Source organism: Armigeres subalbatus, chromosome 1 (genome assembly GCF_024139115.2).
Source record: "Armigeres subalbatus isolate Guangzhou_Male chromosome 1, GZ_Asu_2, whole genome shotgun sequence".
Taxonomy (NCBI): Eukaryota; Metazoa; Arthropoda; class Insecta; order Diptera; family Culicidae; genus Armigeres; species Armigeres subalbatus.
The window spans coordinates 58,036,415-58,043,503 of NC_085139.1; the positions used below are offsets into that span (position 1 = coordinate 58,036,415).

Here is a 7,089-nt window from a genome sequence, read left to right on the forward strand (position 1 = left end):
CCTTTCCTTCATATTTATAATTACCTCATCGTAGTCTGTATTTTCCACATCATCAGGTCCTAATTTGAAGAGGTTTCTTCGTACAGCTTCGTTTATTTCACGGTATTTTTTCTCCGGGTAATAAACGTAGTCCATCTTACTCCATTTAATCGGAGTCACTTTTATCCCAGCTATGCCCTCGTTAAAGCGTTCGATGTTGACCTTTTGGATACACTCATCTTCCGATTGATTTGTTGAAACAGATTTCGCTGATGGTACGGTGGCAAGGCTCTCAGCACTTAATACTTCTGGTAATTCCTCAGTTGTTGTCGATACATCTGGCAATTCCTCAGTTGCTGTCGTTTTCGAACTCCCTGCGCTCTGCTCAACCGATGATATACAGATTGCTCTTTTGTCAACGTTTAGACGGCAGGACGTGCAAATGCGTAAATTTGTATTCAATGTGGACATTGGAGCATAACCAGTCGCTTTCAGTTTATCTATGGTGCTTTCGGTGAGATTTCGTAACTCTTTTGAACACTTTTTTCCATCAAACGGCCTACAACAGTTGAGAAAGCGGCTATGTTGTTCGTAATATTTCAATAAACAAAATCACTTTTAAGTTTTTACTGACTAGTTTGGTGTCATTTGCTTGACTGAAGAAAAAAATTACTATAAGATCTTTAACAACCTTAGTAGTAGTAATTTTTTTGCTTTTTCGTGAGCATTGTCATGGTATGTACCTATCATGCATTTGTTGTTGTTGAAGATACCCGTTTCCTCCCGATCATAAAGTCTATTCTCTAAGAGGTATATTTTTTGCAGGTAAACTATAGACGTACACGTGTATATAAATCTTTGATTTTGCAGCTTTTGTCTTAAAAATAACATTTCTGATATGTTTCTATCAACGTTATTATCAACAGGTTTCAACACTATTAAAAGAATTTTCGCCAGTCACGTGCAATGAAAATTATGACACTATCAATACTTTTGATCACAACACTGGATCGTGTCTAAGTTTCTTATAGATGCTATGAATAATTAAATCAAAATATCATGAAAACAACTTGTTTTAAATCACGTCCCTTAACAATAAAATCTGCATCAAACTGCAATTCTCGAAATAACTTACACAGAAAAAAATTTTTTTACTAAATGTGAAAATTGTGAAATGTTTGAAATGTCATAACTTTTTTGTTTATTAGTTTACCATCACCAAATTTTTATGGTAGATAGCTAATATAATGGACCGTTTTCCTAAAAATTACGTTCGAAAAAGATAGGGTTTTGAGATATTTGAGTTTTTGTGACAAAATGATATTTTTAAAGGCAAAAAAATTTTTTTTACTGTGCACATTTTCTTAAGAATCACCATTTAGTTGTCTAACTTTGCTGAAAAATCATAACAATCGAACATTCCGTTTTTGCTGTGCAGCTTTTTAAATATTTTTGAACCATTTTCACATACACCCTTTTGAAAAGTTAGTCGTGACTCAATATGAAGATTTGATATCGAAAAATGACGATTTAGATGAAATTGAAAAACTGTGCAGAGTTTCAAATATTTTCGAAATGGTCGCTCAGGATCGACTGACATGCCCCCGTGGAATGCCTCTATGATACTTTATCAATTGAAAGAAGGCTTTCGGAAACATTGACTGGTTTTGAAGAAGGGATAAACCCACAACCGCCTTATTCCGGGCAAACGTCTATTCCTAAAGAAGGAGAAACATCCACCGATGTCTTATTCCGAGCGAACGTATATTTTTTAAAGAAGGAGTCACATCCACCATTACCTTATTCCGGGCGAATGCCTGCTTTCAAAGAAGCAATCACATCCACTATCCAAAAGGAAGCACATTAATCGTTGCTTTCCACTGGCCAAACTATGATACCGATGAAGGATAACAATTCTCGCTCAACTTTTCAAAAGGACCTAAGTAACATTATTTTTATGAATTAATTTGAATACTGCAATCAATAGCTTTCATGTTGTTTTGCTGATTGCGCTATTCAAATTAATTCGTAAAAAAAATGTTACTTAGGCCCTTTTGAAAAGTTAAGCGAGAATTATCGTTGATTTATACCCAGCAAATGCATGCTTTCTATGAAAGGGTTTTCTGATGCTGTTCATAATTATCCCAAATGCCCTTTCATGTCAAATGACCTGAGGCCAAATAGTGTTATGCTAATGGCCTGCTTCATTCAGGGGTATGTCATTTTCAGGGAAATGTCATATATTGGGATATGTGTGTCGGAAAGTATCATTTTCGGGAAATATAATTTTCGTTAAAGTCATTTTTTGGGAAATGTTATTCTCGAGAATTTGCTATTTTTGAGAAGTTCGGGCAATCGGTTTTCGGAGCAATGTACAATGTCAAAGAACCTCGGATGAACTAAATAATAGCGAATTTAAATTATGTCTAAAGGATTCAGAAGTCGTTTTCTAAATAACACCCAGCCCCAATAACGTCCCGCATTCCAAAAGTCCCTCCCAGCCTCTATATAATAGTTTCCTTTTGATAGAGAATACGTGTTTACAAATTTGGTTTGAATTGACCCATGCGATAAAAAGGTATACTAAACTGTTCGTTAAATGAATATACCCTCTCTTTCATTCATATATGACACTTTTACCCATTCTGATATGGTCTTCCTTAGACAGAGAATATGGGTTCCAAATTTGGTGGACATCGGTAAATGGGTTTAGAAGTTATACTGAGTTGATCAATAACTAAACAATACCCCTCTCTCACACCATCCCCCTTTTAAAATGACCTACCCACATCCACTAAAATCGGTTCCTTAGGACAGACAATATTTGATACAAATTTGGTTCGATTACTAAACAAAACGCCTCCCTCTTTTATAAAGAACATCTTTAGCCCCCTATCTTCTGTTGTGAAACGACCTTTCCGTAGAAAAAGGGGAATTAGTCGGTCCGGCTAGTCAACATCAAACGCCACAAAGCATGACATAATGTGCAATCATTTTGTATTTTTTCCTTACATCATTTCGCTTAATTGGTACCCCTACTCTCCTGGCAACCTTGCATGCCCTGTCTTCTTTTGCTTTCTGTTTCACTTCTTAAAGTAGCACTCACGTACGCCGGATCGTCAGCGACTGCATCGTGCCTCCTACCTGATCTCGTCCAACTGCTCTGCGTGAGGTGGGGATAGTGAACCTCCGTACACTTGAGTTTTACGTGTTTGCTCCGAACTATTCGGTGTTTCGGCAGACGAGCCAGCTGCTCCTTCGGGCCACCACATTCGACGCCCACTCATCGGCTACTGTGTCCAACTTATCGTGCCTCCGGAGAGGTGTGATTTGGCCACCGACCGTACAATGATTCCTGTCCGCGTTCTGCTCGTTATGCTTCGCGCTTCGTCTTCTCCTTGGAAGGAATGGCCTTCGGAATGGCTTCGCGAGCCTCGCACTGCGGTTCCTGATCGGGTGGGTGCGACCAATCACTGTAATTGACGAGCTGTAATGTAAACAAAAGGCCCTGACGGATTGGATCCATTAGTTGTTTGTTTGAGGCTCAAATTCGAACAGACTTACTCCTTGTGGAGGCCTTTGCTTTGCGAATGCGAGCGGTGAAAGTGCGGATGCCGATAAGTATGTTGCGGGTCCTAGGGCTGTCGATACAAATCGGTGAGCTTAATGTTTTCCTCATTATCGCAGTTTGACTCACCTTATTCAACTTGATTTCTGTACGTCCCCGGATTGGCACTCAAGCGACTTGTCGTGCCGACTTGTTGCAGTCGCACGTCTTATGTTTCACGCTGGATTTTGACCAGAGTTTTCCGACACACCCTATAGGAAATCAACACCATTAGGAATCCGCTCATATGCTGTCTGGTGCCATTAACAACTCACCTTTGTGGTCTTGCCCGTACTTTCGTTCGATAGCCCGAATTTGCCTCTCGGCCTTCTACCGAGGAATCTTGTTCTGCCACCCACGTGCGATGGTGATCACGGCGATCGTCTGGGAGAAAGAACGAGCAGTGTCAACAGCTGCATGTGATGTTTGTCCACTTTATGTCGGCTCACCATTCCGTCGGCCGCAGGAATTATTCTCGTAGTACTCGCGCACACTTTACAATCGGATTGACAGTGAACCGCCACTTTTACAATCTCTGACTATTTTTCTGGCGACTGCGGAAGGTCTGGTGTGGAATGCCGTTGTCGGAAGTAGAGTTTCGCTGACGACCGATGACAGATGGTCTTCGCTGATTTTAGTGGCATTTCATTTTCGCCACCTTTTCGTTGCGCCCCTGCGGCACATCTTGTTTGCGCGCACAGCTTACGTTTAGGGAAGTATACAATTATCGATTGCACACTTATGTTATTCTACTAATTATGTATCCCAACAAACATTCACTAGTTTAACTAACATCAGTGTGATGATTCAGTTCAGCACTGTGTTGAATTATGTCTGTACTATTTCTTATCGCAACTTCTGTTCAGGCTTTGTTCACACAATTTTGGAGAAGTTATACAGCTACAACATCTCATTTTGAAAAACAATTTCATTACCTGATTCGTTAAACCTCTAATTAGCATTTTACTTAGCCTTAATTCAGCTATATGTAAATTCTTCGAAAATAATATCGCATTGAGAGTAACATCATCAAGATCTTCATTGAACGTATTGCAATTGCTATTTTCATATAATCATTTTAAAATTTTCCTACATCGGGTCTCGAACTGCTGACATTTGATCATCCGCCGGTAACGTTGCCATCCGCGCCATCCTTGATTTGTAAGTTTTGGCTTACCCAGTGCAAAACATAAATAATCGTATGGCTGAATATGAATCATAACTGGACTCTTAATCAACAAGTCAATCTGTCAAACTACAGTTTGTTAATAACTGTACAAGATTTTTATTTCAACCATTGTTTAGCCAGTCATAACCATTCAACACTGGGAAAAAATATAAGAAAATAATGTCAAAACGATAAAATAAAATTCGTCTCCAATGATGGGGTTTATGAAAATTTAATGAATTCATGTTCGACCTTGCTCGTCATCAATTGTGTCATCAATACCACACATGCAGCGAGTAAATAACTACACATATCGACATTTATTTACATATGGAAAAACAACTAGTACATAGGAAATCTGTAACAGACATGCAATATGGTCGATTTTTTATGAATTTGTTTGTGTTCGTTTCCGCACAACTTTGCTCCAGCAATTTTGTTCGTTGTAATCTCCAACAGCTTTATAGATCAGGAATCAATTATGTATCACGAAACAATTATGTATTGCCCCACGAATATAAAAAAGCCTGATTTTCCTTACCAATGATTCCAACAATGTCTTGAAATTAAATTATTATTTTCCTATCCAAATATCATCAATTCAAGCCTTCGCGATTTTCTTTCAAACGGAAAAAACATAAACTATTATTTATAATATTTTCTTCCACTGTGCGATAGATCCGGTAAAGGTGAAATCCAATGGTTAAGAAGGACAACGGTTAAGAAGGATGTCTAATGCTTGCTTATGAATCTACTATTCAAACTCAATTCGACCACCCTTTTAGAGCATCACATCATAGTCGAACAGAGAATTTTGAAAATCGTTAGTTCAGCACATTGATAAACTTCCCCAATGTACTGAAATGTGATAAAGCTAAAACGTTAGTTCGATCTCAAATAAAGGTGATAAACAAATAAATAGGCCAAGTCGAATATTAGTTGGATCAAAAGCTGAAATGAAATCTGTATAGCGAATTATTCAGCATCCATTTTATTCAGCAATGAAGATTACAAATAAACAATAATTCAACTTAGATGCTTATTTGTAGCTTGTCGTTGTTTGTTGGGATGCTAATGAGTACTAACGTAACACGTCGGCTACTTAAGATAAAGAATGTGTGTTCCAAATTTGGTTGAAATCGGCCAAGGGGTTTAGTAGTTACACTGAGTTGATCGATAACTTAGCAATACCCCTCCCCCACATCCTCCCCTTTTCCAAAGAGCATCCCTAGCTCCTCTATCGTCGTCTCCATAAGATAAAGAATGTGTGTTCGAAATTTGGTTAAAATCGGCCAAGGGGTTCAGAAGGTAAACTGAGTTGATCGATAACTAAACAATATCCCTCCCCCTTTTCCAAAAAGCATCCCTATCCCCTATCGTCGTCTCCTTAAGATAAAGAATGTGTGTTCCAAATTTGGTTGAAATCAGTCAATGAGTTCAGAAGTTATGCTGGAACATGCATACAATCATACAAACATTGAGTTTTATATATATATATATAGATTATCCCCTCCACCCCACCCTGACCATTTGGAAACCAGTAGGACATAACATTAATAAAATATTTGTAACGGCCTGTGTACCGCAAAACAGAATCCCCGGAGTTAAAATTATATAATTGTGATCCACTTGTTTTAAACTTTAATCTCTTTTATTTCAAATTTTTCTTTTATACAGTGTTGTACAGCTCAAGTGGTTGTCCACCTTAGCCCTTCAGCTTTAGTAAATCCTAATACTATATACATTTATTATTTAAATTTATCATTTACATAATACGAACAATCGAAATGCTAACTTGGCTTTTCTTGGCATGAAAAATAACTAGCTCAATCCTCTCGAATTAAGTCACATTCAGCATGATCTGCTTTGTAGCAATTCATATACATCGCAGTAATATAATCTTAGTATCTTAATTACTAAGGGCTACGAAATGGTGAGTTGACATCCGGGAAGGGACGCCTAACATAGCTCTGGTCCTCACAAGTTCCAATACTCACGCTTCCACGGGTCTTCCGGTGACAATTGATCGCCAGCTAAGGGTTGCGTATATAGCTGGTAGTGTAGCCTGGGCACTGTTGAACTTCTGACATCAGCTAGAGTGAGAGGGTGCGTCCTGTGGGGTCTGCCTAGGATGTGGTGGGGTTCGACAGTGGGCTCTGTTGAACTTCTACAAAAAGCTGCATGTGTCCCGAAGCAGGCCATATCAAAGCGACCGTGTGCCGCTCAAAGCGCACTAGCCTAGTCCTGGTGTTGGGTGGGACTTTAAACAAATTTGACCCGACTGATCGAGCGTCTGTTCACTAAGGAGGTGCGGCTCCAACAGCGTCTGTTCAGC

General features: G+C 38.8%; 1 long non-coding RNA gene across 1 annotated transcript; it reads right to left on the reverse strand.

Moving 5' to 3' along the window:
- Window positions 1–2,893: 2,893 nt before the first annotated feature.
- On the reverse strand, window positions 2,894–4,019 carry LOC134210987 (uncharacterized). The gene is made up of 3 exons (XR_009978980.1): window positions 3,677–4,019; window positions 3,544–3,620; window positions 2,894–3,487 (listed from the first exon to the last, which is right to left on the reverse strand). It is a non-coding gene; the product is annotated as an uncharacterized LOC134210987 (long non-coding RNA).
- Window positions 4,020–7,089: the final 3,070 nt, after the last annotated feature.